Below are 11037 nucleotides of genomic sequence, written 5' to 3'. Positions count from 1 at the left end.
AGTAGTAATGCTATTATGAATCATTATATTCATAGATTTTACTCGAATGGGTTCTCTGTCCTTCCTGCTCAAGGCATCGGCTACCACATTTGCCTTCCCCGGGTGGTAACGAATCTCAAAGTCGTAATCATTCAATAATTCAATCCACCTACGCTGCCTCATATTCAGTTGTTTCTGATTAAATATGTGTTGAAGACTTTTGTGGTCGGTATATATAATACTTTTGACCCCATATAAGTAGTGCCTCCAAGTCTTTAATGCAAAAACAACTGCGCCTAATTCCAAATCATGCGTCGTATAATTTTGTTCGTGAATCTTCAATTGTCTAGACGCATAAGCAATCACCTTCGTTCGTTGCATTAATACACAACCGAGACCTTGCTTTGATGCGTCACAATAAATCACAAAATCATCATTCCCTTCAGGCAATGACAATATAGGTGCCGTAGTTAGCTTTTTCTTCAATAACTGAAACGCTTTCTCTTGTTCATCATTCCATTCAAATTTCTTCCCTTTATGCGTTAATGCAGTCAAGGGTTTTGCTATTCTGGAAAAGTCTTGGATGAACCTTCTGTAGTAACCAGCTAGTCCTAAAAACTGGCGTATGTGTTTCGGAGTTTTCGGGGTTTCCCACTTTTCAACAGTTTCTATCTTTGCCGGATCCACCTTAATACCTTCTTTGTTCACTATGTGACCGAGGAATTGAACTTCTTCCAACCAAAATGCACACTTTGAAAACTTAGCGTACAATTCTTCCTTCCTCAATACTTCTAACACCTTTCTCAAATGTTCACCGTGTTCTTGGTCATTCTTTGAGTAAATAAGTATGTCATCAATGAAAACAATGACAAACTTGTCAAGGTATGGTCCACACACTCGGTTCATAAGGTCCATGAACACAGCTGGTGCATTAGTTAAACCAAACGGCATGACCATAAACTCGTAATGACCGTAACGTGTTCTGAAAGCAGTCTTTGGAATATCATCTTCTTTCACCCGCATTTGATGATACCCGGAACGTAAGTCAATCTTTGAATAAACAGACGAGCCTTGTAGTTGATCAAATAAGTCGTCGATTCTTGGTAGTGGGTAGCGGTTCTTGATGGTAAGTTTGTTCAACTCTCGGTAGTCGATACACAACCTGAATGTACCATCTTTCTTCTTGACAAACAAAACAGGAGCTCCCCACGGTGATGTGCTTGGTCGAATGAAACCACGCTCTAAAAGTTCTTGTAATTGGCTTTGTAGTTCTTTCATCTCGCTGGGTGCGAGTCTGTAAGGAGCACGAGCTATTGGTGCAGCTCCTGGTACAAGATCTATTTGAAATTCAACGGATCGATGTGGGGGTAATCCCGGTAATTCTTTCGGAAATACATCGGGAAATTCTTTTGCAATGGGAACATCATTGATGCTCTTTTCTTCAGTTTGTACTTTCTCGACGTGTGCTAGAACAGCATAGCAACCTTTTCTTATTAGTTTTTGTGCCTTCAAATTACTAATAAGATGTAGCTTCGTGTTGCCCTTTTCTCCGTACACCATTAAGGGTTTTCCTTTTTCTCGTATAATGCGAATTGCATTTTTGTAACAAACGATCTCCGCTTTCACTTCTTTCAACCAGTCCATACCGATTATCACATCAAAACTCCCTAACTCTACTGGTATCAAATCAATCTTAAATGTTTCGCTAACCAGTTTAATTTCTCGATTCCGACATATATTATCTGCTGAAATTAATTTACCATTTGCTAATTCGAGTAAAAATTTACTATCCAAAGGCGTCAATGGACAACTTAATTTAGCACAAAAATCTCTACTCATATAGCTTCTATCCGCACCCGAATCAAATAAAACGTAAGCAGATTTATTGTCAATAAGAAACGTACCCGTAACAAGCTCCGGGTCTTCCTGTGCCTCTACCGCATTAATATTGAAAACTCTTCCACGGCCTTGTCCATTCGTGTTCTCCTGGTTCGGGCAATTTCTAATAATGTGGCCTGGTTTTCCACATTTATAACAAACTACATTGGCATAACTTGCTCCGACACTACTTGCTCCGCCATTACTCGTTCCGACACCATTTGTTCCTTTCGTTCTATTAACCCCTGGTCCGTAGACCTCACACTTCGCCGCGCTATGACCATTTGTTTTACACTTGTTGCAAAATTTGGTGCAGAACCCCGAGTGATTCTTTTCACACCTTTGGCATAGCTGCTTCTGATTGTTGTTGTTGTTGCGGTTATTATTGTTGTTGGTATGATTGTTGTAGTTGCTGTTGTTGTTGTTGTTGGGCCGTTTGTTGTAGTTGCGATTGATGTTGCGATTGTTGGGATAATTGTTGCGATTATTGTTGTAATTGCTGTTGTTGTTGTATTGGTGATTCTTATCACCGTTTTCCTCCCACTTTCTTTTGACTTGCTTCACATTGGCCTCTTCAGCAGTCTGTTCTTTAATTCTTTCTTCAATCTGGTTCACTAGTTTGTGAGCCATTCTACATGCCTGTTGTATGGAGGCGGGCTCGTGTGAACTTATATCTTCTTGGATTCTTTCCGGTAATCCTTTCACAAACGCGTCGATCTTCTCTTCCTCATCTTCGAATGCTCCCGGACACAATAGGCACAATTCTGTGAATCGTCTTTCGTACGTGGTAATATCAAATCCTTGGGTTCGTAACCCTCTAAGTTCTGTCTTGAGCTTATTGACCTCGGTTCTGGGACGGTACTTCTCGTTCATCAAGTGCTTGAATGCTGACCACGGTAGTGCGTACGCATCGTCTTGTCCCACTTGCTCTAGATAGGTATTCCACCATGTTAACGCAGAACCTGTGAAGGTATGCGTAGCGTACTTCACTTTGTCCTCTTCAGTACACTTACTTATGGCAAACACCGATTCGACCTTCTCGGTCCACCGTTTCAATCCGATCGGTCCTTCGGTTCCATCAAATTCCAAAGGTTTGCAGGCAGTGAATTCTTTGTAGGTGCATCCTACACGATTTCCTGTACTGCTAGATCCAAGGTTATTGTTGGTATGTAGCGCAGCCTGTACTGCGGCTATGTTTGAAGCTAGAAAAGTACGGAATTCCTCTTCATTCATATTCACGGTGTGTCGAGTAGTCGGTGCCATTTCCTTCAAAATAGTTAAATGGAACAAGTTAATCATACAGAATATTAAGAGTAGTTAATAGTATTTCGTAGCATAATATGAACTCATTTATAAAAGCTTTTTCTTCATATTAGCGTTTTATAAGTTTAAATTCGGGTAGTACCTACCCGTTAAGTTCATACTTAGTAGCTAATATATAATTCAACTACTACAATTCTATATGAAAAACTGATTGTAATAATATTTCGCGTTCAAACTTTTATACAATATTTTACAAACTTACAATACCGCTTATTTTACATAAAGCATGAAATATAGCACACAATAACTTTGATACAAGATAGTTGTGAAGACAATTCTAGCTAGTACACAAGTCGTTCGGCAAAGGCAATAAAGACACGTAATTCATACGTCCAGAAACAAGTCATGCATTCTGGTTTTACTAGGACTACTTCCCATCCTTGGTCTTGTGCAACATAACCGTTATGGCCGTTGATAAGACAGCGTGTTGTAGCGTCATCAAAGGGACGAGGGTTACGTAATGTCCAACAGTCCCGTAATAATCTAAAAACCTCATTTCTTACCCCAATTACCGACTCCGTCACTTGTGGAAACGTTTTGTTTAATAGTTGTAGCCCGATGTTCTTGTTCTCACTTTGGTGAGAAGCGAACATTACTAATCCGTAAGCATAACATGCTTCTTTATGTTGCATGTTAGCCGCTTTTTCTAAATCACGAAGTCCAATATTCGGATATATTGAGTCAAAATAATTTCTTAACCCGTTGCGTAAAATAGCATTTGGGTTCCCCGCAATATATGCGTCAAAGTAAACACATCGTAACTTATGGGTTTCCCAATGTGATATCCCCCATCTTTCAAACGAAAGTCTCTTATAAACCAAGACATTCTTGGAACGTTCTTCGAATGTCTTACAAACTGATCTCGCCTTAAATAGTTGTGCCGAAGAATTCTGGCCGACTCTAGACAAGATTTCATCAATCATGTCTCCGGGTAGGTCTCTTAAAATATTGGGTTGTCTATCCATTTTGTGTTTTTAAACTGTAAAATAGACAAGAGTTAGATTCATAAAAAAACACTTATTAATACAAGCAATTTTTACATATATCATAAAGCATAAGAACACTATATTACATATATTACACCACACGAATACAACTATCTTATTCCGACTCGCTCGTTTCTTCTTCTTCGGTTTTGGTTCGTTTTACCAAGTTTCTAGGGATATATGATGTTCCCCTAATACGAGCCGTCGTTGTCCACATTGGTTTAGAAAAACCTGGTGGTTTAGAGGTTCCCGGGTCATTGTTACAACTTAAGGACTTCGGGGGTTGACGATACATATAAAGTTCATCGGGGTTGGAATTAGATTTCTCTATTTTTATGCCCTTTCCCTTATTATTTTCTTTTGCCTTTTTAAATTCAGTTGGGGTAATTTCTATAACATCATCGGAATTCTCGTCGGAATCCGATTCATCGGAGAATTGGTAATCCTCCCAATATTTTGCTTCCTTGGCGGAAACACCATTGACCATAATTAACTTTGGTCGGTTGGTTGAGGATTTTCTTTTACTTAACCGTTTTATTATTTCCCCCACCGGTTCTATTTCTTCATCCGGTTCCGATTCTTCTTCCGGTTCCGACTCTTCTTCCGGTTCCTCTTCGGGAACTTGTGAATCAGTCCACAAATCATTCCAATTTACATTTGACTCTTCATTATTATTAGGTGAGTCAATGGGACTTGTTCTAGAGGTAGACATCTATCACATAATATCAAACACGTTAAGAGATTAATATATCACATAATATTCATATGTTAAAAATATATAGTTTCCAACAAAAATGTTAAGCAATCATTTTTAAAGAAAACACGGTCGAAGTCCAGACTCACTAATGCATCCTAACAAACTCGATAAGACACACTAATGCAAATTTTCTGGTTCTCTAAGACCAACGCTCGGATACCAACTGAAATGTCCCGTTCTTATTGATTAAAAACGTTCCATATTAATTGATTTCGTTGCGAGGTTTTGACCTCTATATGAGACGTTTTTCAAAGACTGCATTCATTTTTAAAACAAACCATAACCTTTATTTCATAAATAAAGGTTTAAAAAGCTTTACGTAGATTATCAAATAATGATAATCTAAAATATCCTGTTTACACACGACCATTACATAATGGTTTACAATACAAATATGTTACATCGAAATCAGTTTCTTGAATGCAGTTTTTACACAATATCATACAAACATGGACTCCAAATCTTGTCCTTATTTTAGTATGCAACAGCGGAAGCTCTTAATATTCACCTGAGAATAAACATGCTTTAAACGTCAACAAAAATGTTGGTGAGTTATAGGTTTAACCTATATATATCAAATCGTAACAATAGACCACAAGATTTCATATTTCAATACACATCCCATACATAGAGATAAAAATCATTCATATGGTGAACACCTGGTAACCGACAATAACAAGATGCATATATAAGAATATCCCCATCATTCCGGGACACCCTTCGGATATGATATAAATTTCGAAGTACTAAAGCATCCGGTACTTTGGATGGGGTTTGTTAGGCCCAATAGATCTATCTCTAGGATTCGCGTCAATTAGGGTGTCTGTTCCCTAATTCTTAGATTACCAGACTTAATAAAAAGGGGCATATTCGATTTCGATAATTCAACCATAGAATGTAGTTTCACGTACTTGTGTCTATTTTGTAAATCATTTATAAAACCTGCATGTATTCTCATCCCAAAAATATTAGATTTTAAAAGTGGGACTATAACTCACTTTCACAGATTTTTACTTCGTCGGGAAGTAAGACTTGGCCACTGGTTGATTCACGAACCTATAACAATATATACATATATATCAAAGTATGTTCAAAATATATTTACAACACTTTTAATATATTTTGATGTTTTAAGTTTATTAAGTCAGCTGTCCTCGTTAGTAACCTACAACTAGTTGTCCACAGTTAGATGTACAGAAATAAATCGATAAATATTATCTTGAATCAATCCACGACCCAGTGTATACGTATCTCAGTATTGATCACAACTCAAACTATATATATTTTGGAATCAACCTCAACCCTGTATAGCTAACTCCAACATTCACATATAGAGTGTCTATGGTTGTTTCGAAATATATATAGATGTGTCGAAATGATAGGTCGAAACATTGTATACGTGTCTATGGTATCTCAAGATTACATAATATATAATACAAGTTGATTAAGTTATGGTTGGAATAGATTTGTTACCAATTTTCACGTAGCTAAAATGAGAAAAATTATCCAATCTTGTTTTACCCATAACTTCTTCATTTTAAATCCGTTTTGAGTGAATCAAATTGCTATGGTTTCATATTGAACTCTATTTTATGAATCTAAACATAAAAAGTATAGGTTTATAGTCGGAAAAATAAGTTACAAGTCGTTTTTGTAAAGGTAGTCATTTCAGTCGAAAGAACGACGTCTAGATGACCATTTTAGAAAACATACTTCCACTTTGAGTTTAACCATAATTTTTGGATATAGTTTCATGTTCATAATAAAAATCATTTTCTCAGAATAACAACTTTTAAATCAAAGTTTATCATAGTTTTTAATTAACTAACCCAAAACAGCCCGCGGTGTTACTACGACGGCGTAAATCCGGTTTTACGGTGTTTTTCGTGTTTTCAGGTTTTAAATCATTAAGTTAGCATATCATATAGATATAGAACATGTGTTTAGTTGATTTTAAAAGTCAAGTTAGAAGGATTAACTTTTGTTTGCGAACAAGTTTAGAATTAACTAAACTATGTTCTAGTGATTACAAGTTTAAACCTTCGAATAAGATAGCTTTATATGTATGAATCGAATGATGTTATGAACATCATTACTACCTTAAGTTCCTTGGATAAACCTACTGGAAAAGTGAAAAATGGATCTAGCTTCAATGGATCCTTGGATGGCTCGAAGTTCTTGAAGCAGAATCATGACACGAAAACAAGTTCAAGTAAGATCATCACTTGAAATAAGATTGTTATAGTTATAGAAATTGAACCAAAGTTTGAATATGATTATTACCTTGTATTAGAATGATAACCTACTGTAAGAAACAAAGATTTCTTGAGGTTGGATGATCACCTTACAAGATTGGAAGTGAGCTAGCAAACTTGAAAGTATTCTTGATTTTATGAAACTAGAACTTTTGGAATTTATGAAGAACACTTAGAACTTGAAGATAGAACTTGAGAGAGATCAATTAGATGAAGAAAATTGAAGAATGAAAGTGTTTGTAGGTGTTTTTGGTCGTTGGTGTATGGATTAGATATAAAGGATATGTAATTTTATTTTCATGTAAATAAGTCATGAATGATTACTCATATTTTTGTAATTTTATGAGATATTTCATGCTAGTTGCCAAATGATGGTTCCCACATGTGTTAGGTGACTCACATGGGCTGCTAAGAGCTGATCATTGGAGTGTATATACCAATAGTACATACATCTAAAAGCTGTGTATTGTACGAGTACGAATACGGGTGCATACGAGTAGAATTGTTGATGAAACTGAACGAGGATGTAATTGTAAGCATTTTTGTTAAGTAGAAGTATTTTGATAAGTGTATTGAAGTCTTTCAAAAGTGTATAAATACATATTAAAACACTACATGTATATACATTTTAACTGAGTCGTTAAGTCATCGTTAGTCGTTACATGTAAGTGTTGTTTTGAAACCTTTAGGTTAACGATCTTGTTAAATGTTGTTAACCCAATGTTTATAATATCAAATGAGATTTTAAATTATTATATTATCATGATATTATGATATATAATATATCTTAGTATGATATATATAAAGTTAAATGTCGTTACAACGATAATCGTTACATATATGTCTCGTTTCGAAATCATTAAGTTAGTAGTCTTATTTTTACATATGTATTTCATTGTTAATACACTTAATAATATATTTACTTATCATTTAACATAATTAACCAAGTGTATCAATATCTTAATATGATTCATATGTACCTAGTAAGACGTTGTTATAACGATAATCGTTATATATATCGTTTTCGAGTTTCTTAAATTAATAGTCTCATTTTTATGTATATAACTCATTGTTAAAATACCTAATGAGATACATACTTATAATTAAATCATGTTAACTATATATATAACCATATATCTGTCATCGTATAGTTTTTACAAGTTTTAACGTTCGTGAATCACCGGTCAACTTGGGTGGTCAATTGTCTATATGAAACATATTTCAATTAATCAAGTCTTAATAAGTTTGATTGCTTAACATGTTGGAAGCATTTAATCATGTAAATATCAATCTCAATTAATATATATAAACATGGAAAAGTTCGGGTCACTACATATTCAATCCATTTTCCAGTTTCAACACTTCTCTTTTTCCTGGGCTTTTCCAACATACTGTACTTCATTGTAAACTTTTGACTGTTAAAGTCGTTTAAAGTTTTTGCTGCTTCATCAGCATTTCAAGAACTACTTCGCAGTTCAGGATGTTTTTCAAAAACTTCACATTCGAAATATGAAATTCTTAGGGATAGACGTTATAGGGATAACTGGAGAAGTTCTACGAAATTTTCAAAATACTGATTGCGGATTCCGCCGAAGAGATAACGAGCTGCTGGTTCATCAGCTAATGATGTCGTGGAATATAAAAAGTTTTCTGGTAACGACAGAGAAAGGACAACGTATATATATCGAGGTTATAATAAGACTATTTTTGCTGAGAAATCGAGGTTAACTTGCTGGAGCTGTGACAAAATTGGCGACTTTGAAAAGGAGTCTTAAGGTTGTTTTTGTTAATGAATGGCAAAAGATTCAACACGGGTACTATAAATTTGGGTTCGAGAGTTTTTCAGGTGCATAACTGTATGCATAAATCTTTCTTCCGTAGACGAGGTGCGGCGGGTTCAACTTCTCGATCGAGGTGTTTTCAAGAATCTTGAAAAGATTTGAACGCGGATTGTAACTGTCGAGGTACAAATGAGGTTTAGGATGAAATCAAGTGGCAAACTTGAAGAATTATTTAGTTTCATATGTTATAATCAACTTTTTAATTCATTTTAATTGTCCCAAAGTTAGCAGTCCGATAGTCCGATGGTTCAATAATTCATATATAATTTAATATATAATATTCGAATTAAATAATACGTATCGTGACCCGTGTACCGGTCTCGGTGTCGATCACAACTCAAAGTATATATATATTTTGGAATCAACTCCGACCCTGTATAGCCAACTCCCACCTTCACATATAGAGTGTCTACGGTTGTTCCGAAATATATATATAGATGGGTCGATATGATAAATCGAAACCTTGCATACGTGTCCCGTTATTTAAAGTGCGTAAAAGTAAATAACAGAAATTAAATGACGATAAATAAAATTGCGAGAATGTAAATTGCGATAAATTAAATGTTAAACAGTTAGCCGGATCAGTTAGCCTGAAATCATATCACAATTCCAATTAATTAATTCGTTTGTTTCTAACACTTTTTATTTTTGTCCAATGTTTTCTTCGTTATGCCACTTGTTGGATTATGATAAGTCAAAATTCAAATATGAAATTTGAATTGAAATGGTTATTCTGTGGTGAACGAATACGTATATCGGTAGTTGTAAGTAGGATAGTAAATGATCGTTGAATCAGATTCGAAGAATGTACAGTGTAACTTATTAATGTGAATTCTAAATATTCCTCGGGTACTACCCACCCGTTAAAATATTTTCATCATTAACAGTTTGTACAAAAGAATTTTTAATTACAATCTTTATGAAAATATACTTGCATATATATTTTCATCGGATGTAACCATGGATTTAATGAGTCAAAAACTCATCTGTTCTATCGTTAATACTAGATTACATAATTTCTAAAACTTTAGAAATTACATAATCACCATGTCGAACGAGGAAATATGGGGTAAAATGATACGTAAAGCGAAGATAGTCGATGTAGATCGATGTGTAGAACGAAGTTCATACTCAAAGTACAGATGGTGATATTGAGGCGTGTAATATTGATATTCGAGGTACAAGCTGTGATGTTGAGAGTTACGGCGCAGTTATGGTTTAGGGATAATAAGGGTACTGTCGACGTCGATAATGGTGGCATTGATTATGCTGCTGGTGCTGCTGCTGGTATTCGTAACCTTCGCACCAGGTTCTCCAAAGTCGTCACACGAGTGCGTAGTTATTTAATTTCTTCTAATACTACGGAATGATTGACGGTTGAGACGAGCGGTTGAGTAAGATTCGAAATATAGGATAATATATAATCGTGACGGAATACTCTAGAAATGAGAGGGTAAATGGTTTCTCGAACAGGTTTGCCGGTAAGTACTTTCAGGTTCATCACCAGAAGGACAATTTGAGAAGAACCTTTAACGTGAAATGATTTTTGAATATTGAATGATATTCTAACTTCATAGAATATCTATAATAATAGAGATTTTGTAGCCTACAGAGGATCTTACGGCATATGACAAGCAAGTCTACGGATGCGCTAAGATATGAATTATCAGATACGCTAAGATATGAATTTCGTCCATACACTATCGATGCACTAAATGCAGTAGGACGTGTCTAGACTTGAGAATGATAGGCAGGCACTTTCCTAAGGATGATAAGCAGATGATTTACGACTAGAAATGATAAGCAAAACTTTTGACAGGCAGACACGGTCAAAGTCCAGACTCACTAACGTATCCTAACAACTATCAGTTAGACACATTAATGGGAGACCTGGTTCGCTAAGACCAACGCTCTGATACCACATGTAATAACCCGTCCTTACCCCCTGGACGAAATCATCAACATCTGGTTCCATTGCGTTGATCGACTCCAAGTAATGTCCTTAAAATGAGCAAATG

This window comes from Rutidosis leptorrhynchoides, chromosome 1 (assembly GCF_046630445.1).
Source record: "Rutidosis leptorrhynchoides isolate AG116_Rl617_1_P2 chromosome 1, CSIRO_AGI_Rlap_v1, whole genome shotgun sequence".
Classification (NCBI taxonomy): Eukaryota; Viridiplantae; Streptophyta; class Magnoliopsida; order Asterales; family Asteraceae; genus Rutidosis; species Rutidosis leptorrhynchoides.
Note: the sequence above shows the minus strand (reverse complement) of the source record.